The sequence below is a fragment of the Peromyscus californicus genome, unplaced genomic scaffold (assembly GCF_007827085.1).
Source record: "Peromyscus californicus insignis strain IS unplaced genomic scaffold, ASM782708v3 Scaffold_1__1_contigs__length_55948999, whole genome shotgun sequence".
In the NCBI taxonomy this organism is placed as follows: domain Eukaryota; kingdom Metazoa; phylum Chordata; class Mammalia; order Rodentia; family Cricetidae; genus Peromyscus; species Peromyscus californicus.
Window position 1 is genome coordinate 46,152,954 of NW_026294492.1, and position 18,925 is coordinate 46,171,878.

Below are 18,925 nucleotides of genomic sequence, written 5' to 3' on the forward strand. Positions count from 1 at the left end.
TAATCTCTACTTCATTTAGGTTTTCCCAGTTGTTGAAACTGGTTAAATTTCAGGGCTGAATGAGAAGATACACTTCACAATTTCTTTTTCTTTACATTTACTTAAGAGTGATTATTAGTTCCAAGCGGTCTATCTTAGGGAAGATTCCCTGTGATCTTGAGATAATGTGTACTGTACCCTTGTTGATGGAGCAGTCCTCATTATCAGATGATACTAGTTCACAGATAACACTATTGGTTTTTACTGTTTTGTTACTAATGCCATGCTTTAGTTAGCTGTCAGTTACTGATACAGATTGTTGAAGTCTCCATATATAGTTGTGTATCTATAATTTCCTTGCTATTCTATGTATTTTTTTACTGCATGTATAAAGGGGGCTATATTTTAAAAATTATATGTCTTCTTGGATAATTGTTGTATCATTATTTGATCCTTATATTTCTTGTAATTTTCCTTGAGCTACTAATGCACGTTTAGCCTACAGTTAATATATCTACCCCATGGGGCTGGAGATATGGCTCAGTGACAAAGAATCCTGATAATTCTCCCAGAAGACCCAGATTTGATTCCAAGTACCCACACGGTGTTCACAGCCGTCTGAAACTCCAGTTCTAGGGCATGCAAAACCTTCTTCTAGCTTCCTCAGGCACTTGGTATGCTTGAAGAACACGGACATACATTCAGGCAAAACAGTACACATGTACACACACATACACACACACACACACACACACACACACACACACACACACACACACACACTCCAACTGTTTTTATTTATGTCTTGAAGTATAGCTCTGTATTATTATGGGTAGTATAGCTTAATCCATAAAACAAGACTCAGTTGTGGTGATATTTTGTTTGTAAAATAACAAATAAAGCTTGCCTGAAGATCAGAATGTAGAGCTAAGCCACTAGTTAGCCATAGAGGACAGGCAGTGGTGGCACATACCTTTTATCCCAGCACTTGGGAGGCAGAGCCAGATGGATCTCTGTGAGTTCAAGGCCACCCTGGGCTATACAAGATTAATCCAGTCTAACAGAGCCAAGGAAACAGAGAAATTGATCCAGAAACACAGAGCCAGTCTGTGGTGGCACACACCTTTGATCCCAGCACTTGGGATCTCATGCCTTTAATCCAAGCACTAGGGAGTTAGAGACAGGAAGTGATATGGCTGGGCAGAGAGAGGAACTGTAGGCAGAAGTTTCTCTCCAGCCTGCCTGTTCCCAAATAACTAGCAGCTGCTTCCCAAATAATTTTGTGTTGGGCATTTACTGCTGGGCATGGGGTCTACCCCTAAGTGTAGTTTCTATATCCAGTGAGATTCCATTGGAGAGACCTTCTTTGTTAGGAATGGGGGATCATGTCCACTTCTCCCTCTTAGCACTGGGACTCCTTCTGACTTGAACCTGTACAGGCCCTGGGCATGCTACCCCAGTCTCTGTGAGTACATAGCTGCATCAGTCCTGTTGTGTCTGGAGAACACTGTTTCCTTGGTTTCTGTATGTTTGTTTTCTAAAGAAAAACCAACAGATGGAAAAAGAACCTAAGAGAAGAGACAAGAGTCAGAGACCCAGTCATTCACAAACTTGGGAATCTCATAAAAATACTAAACTGAAAGCTATAATTTATACACAGAGGAACTGCTATAGACCTGTGCAGGCCCTGTGCTTGCTGCTTCAATCTCTGTGAGTTCAAATGTATGAGCCTTGCTCAGTTGATTCAGAGGGCCTTATCTACTGACCTCCATCCCCTCTGGTTCTTACACTCTTTCCACCTCCTCTTCCATGAGGTTTTCTGAGCTCTGAGGGGAAGAATTTGATGAAGACATCCCATTTAGGGCTGTGTATACCAAGGTATCTGTTTGTCTCTCCTCTTCCTCTCTCTCTCTCTCTCTCTCTTTCTCTCTCTCTCTCTCTCTCTCTCTCTCTCTCTCTCTCTCTCTCTCTCTGTAAAATGTCTGGCTGTGGATCTCTGTATTTGTTCCCATCTGCCACAGAGGAACCTTCTCTGATTATGGCTGAATAAAGCATTAATCTATGAGTATCACTACTTTTATTTTTTAAAGACTAGTAGTATTTGGTTTTACCCTAGATCTCTGGGCTACCTAGTCTTTGGTTCTTATTCACCAAAGTAGTGTCAGGTATGGGTTCCATCTTGTGGAGTGGGCATTAAATCAAATCAGAGGTTGGTTGGTTACTCCCAGAAGCTTTTACCACCATTGCCCAGCATATTTTTCAGGCAAGACAGCATTGTAGATCAAAAGTTTTGTGCTGTGGATTATGCTCATTGTTAATAATAAATAAATAAATAAATAAATAAATAAATAAATAAATAAATAAATAAATAAATAAATAAATAAATCTGATTGGCCAGTAGCAGGGCAAGAGATTGGGTAAGACAGCCTGACACAGGAAGAATGATTGGAGGAAGAAGGGTGGAGTCAGGAGAGATGCCAGCCAGCTGTCCAGGAAGCAAGAAATGCTAGAGGATAGGTAAAGCCATAAGCCATGTGGAAATACATAAATTAATAGAAATTGGATAATTTAAGAGTTAGCTAGTAACAAGCCTGAACTATCACCCGAGCATTTATAAATAATACTAAGTCTCTGTGTGGTAATTTGGAAGCAGCTGCAGGAGGAACAGGTAGTCAGGACAGAAAATCTCTGCCTACAGTTTTGTGGCTGAGTTGGCGCTTACATTTCTTTTTTGGTAGCCTGAAGAGTACCTTCCCATACCAAAAGACACTACAATGTAGGGGTGAAGGTTCAATGTAGGCACCAACTCGACCTTTCCATGTTCAGTGAATTGTGTGGGTGTTGTCTTCAGCAACAGGGCCTTGTTCTCAGTTTGTAGAGAGCAACCTATTGTCTTGGCAACAGCCTGGGTTGTTTGGGGATTTATTTCCATGAGACCCCTTTGGCCAACAACTCGATTGGATGTAACACAGTCCCGATACTGAAGGCTTCATTTAGTGACAAGAGATGGCCATTTGTGATGCCATCTCCCCATTTTGGAGACTTCTTTAGGATCACCTTCATATATTTTAGCAGTTTCCACTGTACTAGGATTCCACACTACCCCGCAAATGCTCCTCAATTCTAGTTGTCTCTTCCAAAATGTACTCCCCCAACCCCATCTTCCATTCCCCTCCCCTACCTGATCCTCTCATTCTTGAACCCCTGTCCCCAAGAAAAAGTTCTCTTCAATTAAAAACATATAGTATGAAATTTTTTAATAAAAACAAGTAATTTTCAAACAAGGCTTTTAATTATGTACATTTTAGGATAACTAAATTGAGCTTAATTAGCACTTGCAATACTCTATATACCTATCATTTGCAAGGTCAGAACACTCAAAGTAAAATCTGTTGGGTTTGCAGAGTAAAGTACATTTTTATTAACTGTAGTTATGATGTTGTGTAATAGATTATTGAATTTCTTCTTTCATCCAACTGAAATCTTCACTTCTTTGCACATCTCCCCACCTTGTGCCCACATCCCTATATATTTAATGGTGCTTCATGTAGAGAACAAGCAGTTATTACCACCTTCTAAACTAATTCCATACTTTTAAAATTGATGCAGGGCTGGAGAGATGGCTCAGAGCACTGGTTAAGAGCACTGACTATTCTTCCAGAGGTCCTGAGTTCAATTCCCAGCAACCACATGGTGGCTCACAACCATCTGTAATGAGATCTGGCTCCCTCTTCTGGCCTGAAGGGATACATGCAGGCAGAACACTGTATACATAATAAAATAAAAAAATAAAAAAATAAACTTTAAAAAAAATAAAAATAAAAAAATAAAATTGATGCAATTGGATAATCAACCTCAAATTTCTGTAGCTGTGGGTATGTCTGTGTGTGTGTGTTTGTGCATGTATGAATGGGGGAAATTTGCTTCAGTGCATGATTGAAGGTCAGAGGATAACTTGGAGAAGTCAAGTTTTTCCTTCTACATCCAGAATATCAAACTCAGGTTTTCAGGCTTGACAACAAGCACATTTACCCACTCAGCTATCTCATTGGGCATAGACTATTAGTATTTAAAATGATTGCTGTAGTTGAGTGAATATATATATATATCAACAATCTGTTGATAGACACCTTTGCTGACACATAGCTTGACTACTGTGAATAAAGTTATAATACGCATTTATATATAGATATAGATATATAATATTTATATTGTATATATTGCTATAACTATTTTCTATTGAGTTTTTGTGTGTGTGACATCACTTCTCTTTATTACATTAGAACCTGGTAGGGTTTGTAGATTTAAAATATTCAGTTAGTGCCAGGTGGTGATGACACATGCCTTTAGTCATAGCACTTAGGAGACAGAAGCAGGCTGATCTCTGAATTTGAGGCCAGCCTGATCTACAGAGCAAGTTCCAGGACAGCCAACGATGAACAGAGAAACTCTGTGTCACCCCACCACCACCACCATCAAAAAAAGCCTCCAGGAACTCATCAGGTATTACTTAGGTTTTTCTTCCATTGTTTTGCTTACAAGTTTATTTCTATAAGTTCTGATTCTTCAGGTCTACCTCTTTATCTCCCCAAGTTTGGGACAGTAACTTACTTGTTGTCTGAAGTTGTTTTGGGTTTTGTTTAACTTTCTCATCAATTTCTGCATTCTATGTTCCCATTTTCTCTGCTCTGTTTAGATGCAATAAGTGAACTAGTTAACAGAAATACTTATGATTTTCCAGTGTCAATAATGCCATTTACATTTAATCTAAATGTAGCTTGAAATAGCATTGCATGGTCACCAAGGCTATTCCTGACACCCTTTGTATGATTGAAAGTTATTATAGGAAATCGGGGGGAAAAATACTTCAAGATACAAACACATTCAGTTTACTCCAAAAGCTCAGAAGTAATAGCAAGAATTGACAGTTGGGATTACATGGTACTGGAGAGAGAGCCAAAGTAGAGAGAGAGCCTACAGAATGACAGGAAATTTTGTCAGCTATCTCAGGGAATCAGTTTCTAGAAGTATATAAAGAATTATGGAAGTTAAACAAAAAAGTGTAAATTGCCCCGTCGATAAATAGGCAAATAAATTCAACAGTTCTTAGAAGAACAAGTATAAATTGCAGATAAATAGCATGGGGAAATGATTTAAATCTTTAGTTGATCAGAGAAATGCCAGCGAAAACTACATTGAGATTCTGCCTCACCCCAATTTGGATGACTGTCACCACAGAAATAAAACAAATGCTGATGAGGGTAGAGGGGAAAACCAAACCCTTGTATACCATTGGTGATCAATCAGTATGGAGGTCCTGTTTGTGTTTTACATCCTTAAAAACCTAAAAATAGAACTACCATGCAATCCAGCTATAGTACCCCTCTGTATATACACAAAGCAAAATACATAAGCAGACAATGGAGATACCTATATAAAATTTTTTATTATGGCCTTATTCATAATAGTCAAGCTATGAATCAGCCAAAGTGTCTATCAAAAATGAAAATTTGAAGAAACTGTGCTGTTATATATCACAATGAAGTTTTATTCAACCACAGAGAATAATAAAATCATGTCATTTTATAGCAAGTGGATTGAACTGGAGATCCTCATATTAGGCAAAATAAGTCAAACATGCAAAGACAAATATGTTGTCTCTTGTAATGCCAAATCTTTTCTACCCCCTTTTTTTTGTTTTTGTTTGTTTGTTTGTTTTGTTTTTCCTTTGTTTTTTGTTTGTTTGTTTTTTTGTGACAGGGCTTCTCTGTGTAGCCTTGGCTGTTCTGGAACTCACTTTTTAGACTGGGCTCACCTCCAACTCACAGAGATCCATCTGCCTCTGCCTCTCAAGTGCTGGAATTAAAGACATGTGCCATCACCACTGCCCAGATGAATCTTGATTTTTAAAGGAAGGTATGGAAGGTGAAGGGGGCTGTTTGCAAAGAGGAGGGCTAACAGCAGGAGGAAGGAACCATAAAAGGGGAGTGCGGATATGATGAAATTTATCATGAAACCTATTCCACTGTACAATGAACATACCCTACTAAAAACACTGAGCTTTTTTAAATATCCATGACAACGAGGCTCTGTGGTTAAGAGCACTTGCTGCTCTTGAAGAGGACCCAAGTTTAGTTCCAAGCACTCTCATCAATTGCCTCACAACCACCTGTAACTCTAGCACCAGGGAATCCAATGCCCTTTTCTGGACTTGTTGGACACTCACACACTCATACACACATGCATACACATACACACACACACACACACACACACACACACACACACACACACACACACTAAAACAAATTTTTTTAAAAAAAAATCTATGAGGAGTTAAGTAATAAGAAAAAGAATGTAAATTCCATTGTCATTCTCAAAACATGTGTTGAGAAAGTGTCCAGAAATACACAGTTGATCGTGCTCACTCTTGTGAAGAATCCATCAGCACCCACACCTCCTGATTTAAATGTGTATCTTTCAGAGTTGTGTTGAGCCCTCCAGTATTTACAAAAGGTGATGATGCGTTGTCTTAATCTGTGTATGCCTTCACTGAGCAGACGGTAGGACAGCTTAAGGAAAAGAGAAGCAAAAGGGGAACATGGTCCTTAGGAATCATGACCGATCTTGGAAGATAGTTTCAAATGAACAGTTAAATGAAGAGAAATAAGAGCTTCAGGTGGGCTCAACAAGGAGGCAGTTTCAAGAGTTCTTGAGGTCTGGCAAGATAGCTCAGCAGGTGGAAGTGCTTGTGTACAGGCCCGACATCCTGAATTTAGTCCCCAGATCCCAGAAGATGGCAGGGTAGCAGTAACTCCCAAGAATTGTTCTCTTTCCTACACACACACACACACACACACACACACACACACACACATACACACACACACACACACACACACACACACACACGAGAGAGAGAGAGAGAGAGAGAGATTTTTTAATTTAACTTCTTTATTGATTCTTTGGGAGTTTCACATCATGTGCCCCAATTCCGCTTACCTCCCAGTCCCCCATATCCTCCCCTCATCCCTGCAGTGCCCCCCCACAATGGAAACAAAAACCCTTTTCATTTCTCCTTTCCCTCCTCTCCAACACCTCTGCATTCATTCATTCCTCTACATTCAGCCTCGGTGTGTTATATAGTAGACCCTTTTGTCCTATCAGCTTTACTAGCAAATGTTCATTGCAATGAGTCACTGGTCTGGTTCAGGGCCTCTAGTTTCTGGTACACCATCATCACTGGATCCTCACCGGAAATCCTCTGGGATATCCCATGGCCACCCGGAGTCTTGGAGATCCTGTAGGTATTGTTCCACAGGACCAGTCACTTCATGAGCTCCAGCAGGTCCTAGATGGGGTAGATTTAGGGTAGGCCAATGCAAGGCCTACTGTGGGTCTGGGTGGTAGCTGAGCTAGTCAGTCCCAGTCACTGGGGCCACCTGCCTCAGGTGAGGGGGTGGAGTCAGTTCTCCTATACACCATGCTCTCAGGGTCAGTTCACACCACCCATCCACCCACTTGTGATGAAGGGTAGAACCATCTCCCCCAAGTGCTGGGGCCAGCTCTGGGAGAGATTTATTTTTTTAAGAGTGCTTGAGAGGCTGGGAGAGGGTCAGTCAGCAATGTACTTGCTATGAAAACATGAAGACCTGAGTTCAGATTTCCAGCATCTATGTAGAAAACCAGGCACAATGGTTTGCATCTGTAATCTCAGAACTGAGGAGGTAGAAAAAGACAGATCTCTGGAGGCTTACTGACCAGCTATATGAAAATTGGTGCACTCCACATTCCCTGAGAAACCCTGTCTCCAAAAAACAAAATAGAGGCCAGGCATGGTGACTCATGCCTTTAATTCCAGCACTCAGGAGGCAAAGGCAGACAGATCTCTGAGTCTAGCCTGATCTACATAGTAAGTACCAGGGTAGCCAGGGCTTATGTAGGGAGTGACTGAGGAAGACACCATATATCAAGCACAGACCTCTATGAATATGCACCCAAATGTACATGTGTGTGCACACAGACACACACACACACACACACACACACACACACACACACACACACACACACACACACACACAGAGGAAGAGGAAGCTATTTATGCACAAATTATACCTCAGCTACAGAAATCACAGGAATTAACACAGAGAGGCAGTTTTAGATGTGTGAAGGAGGCATGTAAACCCCTGGGCAACCAACACATGGTTGGTGATAGCCATGTGTTCTGAAGGTCAGCAGGTCAATGAAGCAATAGGAAAGGGAGTTCTGTCCCTTTTCTTGTGATAACTCTCATTGCCTTTGGGTGATTTTGGGGGAGGAATTGCTTGTAGTATATAGAGTTGATTGAATCATGGTGTAATTTCTGTGTATGGATAAAATCTTTGAAAGTTAGGCTTTGGAGAAATTTCTTTTTGAACATTTCATGGATAAAGAGTTTATGAATTTGATGCTTTCTTTAGGTACAAACTCAGATTGATTCCGGGCAAGAGTATCCTCGCTGGTGAACACTGAGGTGCTGAAGGAGGGAGCATTTCTACCTGTGGAGTCAGGCAGTGGGCATGGTGAGCTTCCAGAGTTAAATCCTTCTAAGTTCTTGCCTGAGCACCAGTCATTCCAGCTGCCAAGTTAGGAATATGTCTAACTCTCTGAGAGACATTTCCTTGTCCTTGTAACCTGGAATGAAGAAAACCACTATTTTTGAACTAGTTAAAGGTTTGGTTTGTCTGTCTTAATTGTTTTGTAGAATGCACCTTTGTGAAATATAACTAGGTTCGTCATGTATGGATTGATTATATTGCCTTGCTGACCTGTTTTGTGTATATCCTTGGCTGAAAATGAGTAGATTGAACAATAAGGCATGTGAAAGCCATATCCATGAAGCTAGCTGCCTCACTCAGACATCTTAAATGTCACAGCAGGCTCTCAGCTGGCTTGGCCTGAGATTCTCTGAAATCAATGATAGTCTCCATAGGACACAGTCGAGAATTCATTGAGCAGACTCTTGACCCTGTTTCCAGTGGGTAGAATCAGGAATTACCCACCAAGAACAGGAAAAAGGTAGTCCTGCTCTAAAAGCCAGTTTTACACAAAGTAAAATTCTATTAACCCTTCAGTCTGTGGGTACAATCTGCTATTTATTGTGCCCTACTTAGCTCAATAGGGATTGTTTCTGCTTTCACCCAGAGGTCAAGGGGACAAGTCTTGGTTTGTTAGCCTACTAGACTCACTGGACAAAGCTGTACAAACTATCCAACCACATGGCTATGGGAAAGAGTCTTTTTTTAACCCTGGGTATCATCCCTTTTGATGCTGCCATTTTCAGAACCTGAAGTATGCCAGACTCCTGGTAACATAGCCTCTGTTTTCACTGTGACCTCCAAGGGCCACAGTTGCCATTTTGAGAAGCTTAAGACAATTGGTAAAGTCAGAATGTTGGTGTTGGCTCTGTGTCTGTAGACTGGGGGTATGTTACCCTAGGCATTTGTGGCAGAACCTGACATTTTCCTGTCAGCTGCAGGTTCTGCAGCCTGAGTTTGCTACTGATGCTACTGTGCTCTTGGTTCCTCATTCCTGGTAGTTGAGGCAGGTCAGTAATTGGTACCCTTCTCTCGTGTCTTGCAGAGCAACTTGCTCTCCTGAGACCTCTATGGACAACTGGCCTACTGTCTTTTGCTCTCAGGATGTGCAGTGATCTAGCAGTTTGAAAGGCTTCCAATTCCCATATGTGGTTATTGCAGGGAAGAGCTGAGCAATTTGAGTGCCTGATACTTCCTTTCTCCTGAAAGCAGATCTAATTGTCCCATGGATTTGGTTTTGGTTTGGTTTGGTTTTAATTGTGTGGCAAATAGTCACTTGTATGTTTTATTATTAGCTCTTCCTGTCTCAGTCTGTTTCTTGCTTAAAGTTTATAGCTCTAGGTAAGGAGAGCTATGTTCTTCTGGCCTTCTTGGAAGCATAGTCCTAAGGTGGCACAGGCTATCACAAAACCAAAGAAAAGGAGAGACTTACTCAGACTGACTTTTATAGCATTCCACTGGAGGCATTTATAGCTCATTAATCCATGAATCAAATGAACACAGTATTACATTTATGAGGGCTGAGCCCTAATCTTCTCCTAAAGGTCCTACCTGATCCTCCTACCTCTTAAAATCTCCTGATGGAGGTTAAAATCCTACCTGAATTTTATAGGAGGTAAACTATATTCAAGTGACTTGGAAGCAAATTCCTCAAGTTTGAGATGGCTTCTCTTATAAACATCTCCTTCCCCTTTACAATTTACAGTATTATCTACCACTTGTCTACAAGCATACACGTGATTACCTTCACTACTTTAGTGCTTTGGTTGTCGTTTTTCTACAAATCAGTAAATACCTTTTTTTCTCTCATTTCGTATAACCTCCCCAATATTTATTGAGCACACTAGACACAGTCCAATATCTCTTAGAAGGATGGACTTTGAGCATGTTAATGAACAAGATGGGGTCAGTGCATAGCTTATGTAGTAATGCAATCTCACTTAGCACTAATCAGATGTCTGTTGTGGCCCTTGACTTAGTACTTTGAAAAGAACACACAAGCCAAATTTTCAGAACACTTTGAAAAGTAAAATATAGTGTGTCCAAAGAGGTATTTGCATGGCGTGTATGGGGGTAGGGCTGGGAGTAATCTAACTTATATTCCACTAATTAACTTTTGTTTCTTTGTTTTGAAGTAGCATCTCACTCTAGCCCAGGCTGGCCTGGGACTCATTAGGTAGCCCAGGCTACCCTCAAACCCTGATCATCTTGGCCCAATCTCCTATATGCTAAGATACAGATGGATACCATAACACCCAATCCCATTTAAGTTCCAATATACATCCTTTCTTTTCTTTCTCCAATATGACTCCAAATGAAATTCTAAGCCTTAGCCTTGCGTATGAGGTAGAAAGATGAAACATGGTCTTCATTGATGGTTGCAAGGAAATGCATTTTCACAAGATTGGTAGACATACTGTTGAATTACCAAGATTTTCCAAAATATCATTTCTTCTGAGGTGAGGCACTTATAACACTGAGTAACTTAATTAATTTAATTTTCTTCATCTTGTTTGGCACCTAATTTTCAATGGAAACATATAGAAGTCCTTAAGTATGATTTACTAAGTTTTTGTTTTGTTTTGTTTTGAAAATAATCATTAACTAATGTCTTATTTTCTGAATGAAATGAATATGCTTTACTTGTTATATTTTCTCTTACATTTTTCTCTACCTATATTCATGTGACTGAGTTTGAGTGGCTTTGCTAGCCTTCAAATGAAAGGTAGTTTTTCTTTTTAGAAGTAACTTACTGAACTTGACTGGGCACCAGAGACCCATGCCCTATGACTTCAGGTGAAGGCCATTGGTGGCTTGGAAAAGGAAGTCATGGAATGTCTTTGATTCTTCTTGAAGTTAGCCCTGCAAGCATTCATGTATGCTCACCGGGCACAGAAAGACCCTTGGTACTGAGAGGCTGGAATATTGAATCCACATGCACTTGTGAACGTGGTTATAGTAGAAGTGCTTAACCTTTCTTAGGTTGTAGCTATTCTTGCAGATAATTCTAGACATTGTACTGGAATGACTAATGCTATCTTTTTGTTTTTGAAGATAATCACATGCAGAAAAGTAGATGATAATCATACTGTAAATTATGAAGGGGAAGGAGACGTTTATATGAGAAGCCATCTCAAACTTGAGCTGTCAGCTCCCTTGCTATAGCTTGAATACAGTTTGCCTCCTTATAGCTGGTGCTGACTTTGAACTCCTGACCACCTGCCTGTGCTCCTAAATGCTAGGTCCAGAGGCTTCCACCACCAACATTGGCTTAAACATGTTCCAAACAAGAAATGCTGCTTGAAGTGAGACATGACAGGGACTAGTAAGATAGCTCAGTAGTTTAGAGCACCTCTTGCTCTTGCTAAGGACCCAAGTTTGATTGCTAGCACCCATATGCTGGCTTAAAACCATCTGTAACTCTGGTTCCAGAGGATCTGACACCTGCTTCTAGCCTCTGTGGGCACCACCAACAGGACATATACACACTAACAAAATACCTTTCACAGTTTCATTTCTTCCTGCCCCCACAACTCACTAAATAAATACATACTTGCAGACAAAACATACATATAAAATAAAGCAAGTCTTGTTAAAAAATGCTGAAGATCATGACATTGTTTGGCAGGTGGGAAAGCCTCAACTGCCAAGTGTCTCAAAGCTTAAGCAGAGAGTTTTCTTTGTAAGGAGGATCAAGTCAGAGTAAGAAAACAGTTGTGAGAGAAGAAGGAATGATGAGAGGGTGATGAAATCAGATCCTGCACCAGATACCATTTCCACCTATGGTCAGCCTCTTCTTAGGATAATGGTAAAGAAGGGGAAGGGTGGTTCAAATATTCCAGGTCTGGAGGAAGGGAAGAGACTTAAGTGTGCTTAATAAGTGCTTTGTTTGTAGTGATCCATTAATCATTTGTGAGGCAAAACGTAGGAAGTTAGAAAGTATGCATCTCCCTCAGGCATAGGTTTAAAAGGGTTGCAATAAGGCTGAGGAAGGTGGAGAATACTTTTAATCCCAGCACTGGGGAGGCAGAGGTAGACAGAGTTCTAGGCCAGCCAGAGCTATATAGTGAGACCTATCTTAAGTGTGGGAAAGATTAAATAATGATCTAAACATAATGAAAACAGTGCAGTTTTTCTTCTCTCCCTCTTTGGTTTTTGAGACAGTCTTCCTACATATCCTGCACTGGGCTTTAACTTGTGAGATTCTTTCTGCCTTTGCCTCCTCTGTGCCAAGATTACATGTATGTGTCACTATGCCTGCCATGCTACGTTGTTTAATAAAGTTTTTTGTATGAATTTTAACCAAATGTATACTCAGTATTAGTTTACTACTATTTTTGCAATGCATTTGGCAATCCCTTTAATATTTAAAGACTAGATATTATAAATTTTTGATTCATTTGTCATGTATACATTTGTGCAGTGTGCAGTCCAACAGAGTGACCTATCCATAGCATACAGGACAATGGGGGTGCAGAAATTTTCAAGCACATACTAGCAAAATACCTTTTGCAGGTTTATTTCCTCTTGCCTCCCAAAACTCATTAAATAATACACTGTCTCAAAGGTGGTTTAATACTTCTGTTTCCAAACTAAGTATTTCCAAATTTCTAGAAGCTTTTTACACAAAACATTATGCCACTGCTACTATTAAATGTATCAAGCACTTCTAAATCTCCTGAAAAAATCATTTTTATATATAATAAATTGTCTACTATGTACACAGAACTGGTAAATAAGATCATACATGTAGCAGTGGTTGTAATATGATGTGGTTTGTAAATGACATTTGGGCCTCTTCACTTCCTTTCTCTATACCTTCATACCACAAGATAAGTATAGGCATATAAGTAATGGTTATAAATAACTGAAAAAATCATATCAAAAAATTCCTTATGAAAGATGAGCTTGCCTATGAATTTTTTTTTTAAAATTTATTTTGCAATACAATTCAGTTCTACATATCAGCCACGGATTCCCTTGTTCTCCCCCCTCCCTTCCCCCTCACATTCCCCCCAACCCCCCCCCCCCTTTCCCATCTCCTCCAGGGCAAAGCCCTCCCCACAGACTGAGGTCAACCTGGTAGACTCAGTCCAGGTAGGTCTAGTCCCCTCCTCCCAGGCCGAGCCAAACAATCCTGCATAGGCCCCAGGTTTCAAACAGCCAACTCATGCAATGAGCACAAGATCTGGTCCCACTGCCTGGATGCCTCCCAAACAGATCAAGCCAATCAACTGTCTCACCCATTCGGAGGGCCTGATCCAGTGGGGACCCCTCAGCCATTGGTTCATAGTTCATGTGTTTCCATTCATTTGGCCTATGAATTTAAACACAAAATGCACAAAAGGTACCAATTTGGGGGCTGGAGAAGTAGTTTAGTAGTTAACAGACCTTATTGCTCCTAGAGGGGACCTGAAGTTAGTTCCCAGCATTCATGTCAGGTGACTCACAGTCATGTATAATTTTAGCTCCTGGAGATCCAAAACCACCTTCTGGACATTGAGGACACCTGTACATATGTGCCTATTCACACACACATGTACACACACACACACACACACACACACACACACACACACACACACACACTTAAATTTGGGTTTTTTTTTTTCCAGAGAGTGGGGGTTCAAGACCCTGTATATCCCTGGCTGTCCTGGAACTCACTTTGTAAACCAGGCTGGCCTTGAACTCAGAGGTCTGCCTTTTTCTGCCTCCAAAGTGCTGAGATTCAAGGCATGTGCCACTACTGCCTGACTTTTAAAAAAAATGAAGTACCTGCGTTACTATTTTATCATACACTGGCAACCTTTTTATTATCTAGTGAAAATTTGAGCTTGCCCTGTATACATAGTATATGCACAGCAAAACAAAATGAATAAAACATTGAGAAAAAGATGGCATCCAAAAATGTCCAACTATAAGCACATTAGCATATTGCATTTTGCAAATAACTGAGCAAGTAGAGATCATATTGCTCACAGGGGTAGCTTCATGGTTCCACTCCCAAAAGAGCATATTCCATAGGACTTTTAACAAAAAGATTATTAAAAAGTGGCATTTAACATATGGTGAGTACTTTTAAACATCAAAACAGACCAGCTGTTTCTAGTAAGGACAGCAGTCTTCTGTATGTATAACATATTAGTAATCTCTTGAAAGTATCTTCAAAATACGAACATTCTAGTCTAGAAACCCACCATTCCACCAGCCCACAAAGGTTTTAAGGGTTTGATCAAAAGTTTTAGAAGATAGTCTTTCGTAGAAAATTTGACACAAGATACAAGAAATATTTATTGACTCTACTTTTGTTGCACACCAGCAACTTTTTTAGTATCTAAAAACATTAGATGTAAGTTTAGACTACTTTGTCTATGCTTACCTACACCCAAAATCACCATATTGTCTGGTCTGGCTGGGACTTCAAAGGTCTAGGCTCTACAGGATTAAGATCAGGATCCTGCAGCCTGTGATGTCTGAGCTCTGAGAAGCCTCCAGATTGTTGGGAGAGCTCAGGGGAAAGGTTCATTGGTGCTTTGAGGCCTTTTCCTGGACTCAAATTCAAAATTTCTATAAGATGCACTTCTGTCCAGGATTTTCTCAGTTGAAATCCACCAGGTCTGGAGAGAAGGGTGTTGATTAATAGCTTTAGATTGTTATAATTTCTCTCAGTTTTCACCAAAATGGTCATAGCAGAATGCAGGTTCTATGGTGCCTGCTTTACTAATATTGAACACTGCAAAAGTATTTAATCTCTGGAGGCTTCTTAGAATACATATTTAGTCTGTGTTGTGTGTCAGAACATTGACCCAAATTTTGGTAGTGTGTACTCTACACTGATTAAGTATATAGTTGCTTCATAAGTTTTTAGTCATTACCTAGGGATTTAGGAAAATTCCAAACTTCTGTGGATTTCTGGAATGTTATAGGCATATGAGGAGCAACTGAACCACTCAGTTTTGTACTTATCAAGATGTTATGGAGACCTAGTGATTTGCTGTCCTTTATCCTGAATGGCCTCAAGATCTGTCTGTCTTAAGAAATAAAACACAGTTAATGTTGCTTCACATGACATAGGGCAGGACTGATGGCTCTCTTTTCCCTTCACTCTCCCCTCTCTCCATGCTACTTGGAAAATGAACTTTTCAAAATGCTTGTTTCAGACACATGCCAAAAAACACAACTCTTTCATGTGGCAGAACCTACTCAGTAAGTGGAGAGGTGTACAGTGATACTCTAACAAGTGACTAAAGTTTTCTCAATTCTTACTTTCTGTTTTGGGAGGGTGGAAAGAGGAGTAGTATGACCAAAATGACTTTTTTATTAGTTCCTTAGAATCTTATACGATGTTTATATCCATCCCCTCCCCCAGTTCCTGCCAGATCTACCACCACCCCTTCACTAGTGACCCAAAACTTTGTGTCCTTTTTTTTTAATTGATCAAGTTCAGTTTGTGCTGCCCATATATTCTTGGGCCCTTGGCCTTCATTTGCAGTGTGGTCAGCTTACCAGGGGATGCACTCTTAAAGAATCTTCCTCTGGCCGGGCGGTGGTGGCGCACGCCTTTAATCCCAGCACTCGGGAGGCAGAGCCAGGCGGATCTCTGTGAGTTCGAGGCCAGCCTGGACTACCAAGTGAGTTCCAGGAAAGGCGCAAAGCTACACAAAGAAACCCTGTCTCGAAAAACCAAAAAAAAAAAAAAAAAAGAATCTTCCTCTACCAGAAGGAGAGCCAATATCTCCTTTGATAGGGGTAGGACTTAATTCTCACCTTTCCAACCATATTGAGATTTCATCTGGGTTGAGCTTGCACAAGTTTTGTGCATGCTGCCACAACCAAAGTAAAGTTGTGTGCTCAGCTTCTCTGTTATGTCAGGAAGACATTGTTTCTTTATAGTCACCCACCACCTCTGTCTCTTACACTCTTTCTGCCCCCTTTTCCAAACTGACCCTAAGCCTTAGGAGGAGGGGGTGCAATTTAGATGTCCCATTTAGGGTTGAGCACTGCTATCTATATATATATAAAATGATAAGTCATTACAAGTCAGTTTAATGCAGTGTCATTTAGCAGAATAATAGTAGGCTCTCTGCTAGGGCCTATGACCTCTCTATACACAGGTTCTTGGTCCAATAATGGTGCAAGGTATAGCTTTTATCTTGTGGAGTAAGACCTAAAACCAGTCAGAAAGTGGTTGATTAGTCACATGTTTGTGCCACTATTGCACCATTGGGCATGTCTGGTTAAGCAAGTCCTTACTGCAGGTGGCAGTCCTCACACTGGGCTAAAATTAATGATTACTTTTGCTCTGGTAGAATGCATAGCACCTGCCAGTACTATGAAAGCTATCCAGTAGGGATAAAGCTTCCAGGTCAGTACTAATTGATATCTCCCTGTTCTGTGACTCAAGTATCTGGTATCTTCAGTCATTTTGCCTTACTGTCAAGTTTTGAAGGATAAGCAATAGCATTGGCAACAGCCTGTAATGTTTGGAAGTCTATGGGACCTTACTGACCAAAAAACTCCAAAAGAAATAACCCAAGGCCTGGAGAGATGTATCTCCGGTTATGAGTACTGTTGTACAAGTTCTTGTAATGACTTATGGCTGCTGTTCTGAGTACCCACGTTCAGTTCCGAGCACCCACATGGTAGCTCACAACCATTTGTTACACCAGTTCCAGAGAAGCTGACACTTCTCTCTGGCCTCTTCAGACACTGCATGGCACATGATACACAGACATATGTGCAAGCAAAACACCCATACACATAAAGTAAAAATAAATAAAATTTCAAAGAAACAAAACTGAAGACACATTCCTGGCACTGTGCTTTTTATTTGTTAGTCTGAGATGTCTAGTAGGGGTATTGTTGCCCCATTGTACAATGACTCAATTGTAACTTAAAAAGATTATGAATATGAGTGTGTGTGTGTGTGTGTGTGTGTGTTTGTGTGTGTGTGTGTGTGTGTGTGTGTGTGTGTGTGTGTGTGTGTGTGTGTGTGTGGTATGTGGTGTGTGTTCAGGTGCCCCAGGAGGTCAGAGGATCTGGAGTTAGTTTGTTGGCTCAGTTTTTCTTTGTGTTTTCTATTCAGGTCATCTTTCTTCTTTTAACAGAGGTTTAAAATGTTCAGGAGGGGCTAATCTATAGCAGGGTTGGGATATGATCTCCTCTGTTTGTCTGGTAGTTAATAGTAGTTAAAGCTGCAGCCACTATTCTAGCTCTTCTGCTTTTTAGCCACAGTCTGGTACACAGACTGGCTTGTTTGAGGGGCTTGAAACAAGATTTCCCTGGCAGTATGAACTTATCCTGGGTCTCAAGGCTGGATAGGGCAACTGGAGGGTCCTAGTCAGGTAGCTGGAAGAACTTGTCAAGCATCCATGGATCTTTGGAGTAACCCATATTAGAGGGGTTTGGAAGGAGAATACAGGTAATCTATCTGGGCAGTCTGGAAGGTCTGGTGGGGAGCGGTACCATAAGATGGAATTGGGCAAGTATCAGATGGAAGGAGAGGGACCAGTTCTTATATTCTTGAAGAAGAGAATTCAGGAGATCCAGTTTCAGGACAGCCAAGCTTAGGGCAATGAAGAACAGAAAGCTGGTAAAGATGTAATTGAACGGGGGCAGCAAAACTTGACAGCTTTGGCCACATAGTTCTGGAGTTAAAGATAGAAGAAAGGGGCTATGAAATTTGCCTCTGAGACTAAGGAAAGCTGCTGAGGCCAGGCATGTGTTAGGGGTGTCCCTGAATGGAGGCTGAGAGGCCATTTCGTGAAGCTGTGAAGTTGAAGACTGGATTGCCTTGGAGAACCTAAAATGTTGGAGATGCCAGAGTCATGGGATACCTGCTGAGGAGAGCTGCTAACAGGGAGTGGATCCAGCCCAAGAGAAAGAAGTGTGTTGCAGGCAACAGAACTGAAAGGAGTTGGAGATCCGAAGAGTGTTTTAACATCAGACATGGAGATGCAGAGTTTGGAGTTTGCCCAGCTGGGTTTCAGTCTTGCTTTGGTCCAGTATTTCCTCACTATGCTCCATTCCCTGTGTTTTGGACTGTAATGTATATCCTGTGCCATTAAAAAAAGAAGAAGATAATTCAGCCAAGGAAGATAGACAGTTTAAGCAGAGGTTGATTTAGCAAAGGATATCTTCCAAATAGAAATTGGAGTGAGCTGTCCCAAGGAAAGGGGCAACAATGTAGTGCTTTCTGTATTGCAGATTTTAAAAAATTTTATTTAAATTTTATGACTGTATTTATAAAGTGAATGACATTAATTAGGAGATGGCTTCTTTACCTTCCAAATCATAGTAGACTGGATCTCTTTTAGAGCCTATATATATACGTGTGTGTGTATGTGTGTGTGTGTGTGTGTGTGTGT

At 40.7% G+C, this 18,925-nt stretch overlaps 1 protein-coding gene across 2 annotated transcripts in view; it reads left to right on the forward strand.

Moving 5' to 3' along the window:
• Nucleotides 1-18,925, forward strand: part of LOC128115683 (zinc finger protein 120-like) — a 43,533-nt gene that overhangs the window by 6,018 nt on the left and 18,590 nt on the right. Inside the window, exon 2 of one of the 2 annotated variants that reach the window (XR_008220272.1) lies at nucleotides 8,442-8,543. The exons of the other annotated variant lie outside the window; for it this stretch is intronic. The gene's annotated coding sequence lies outside the window, so the exon portion shown is untranslated. The remainder of the gene's footprint in view (nucleotides 1-8,441; nucleotides 8,544-18,925) is intronic. 2 annotated transcript variants of the gene reach the window in all.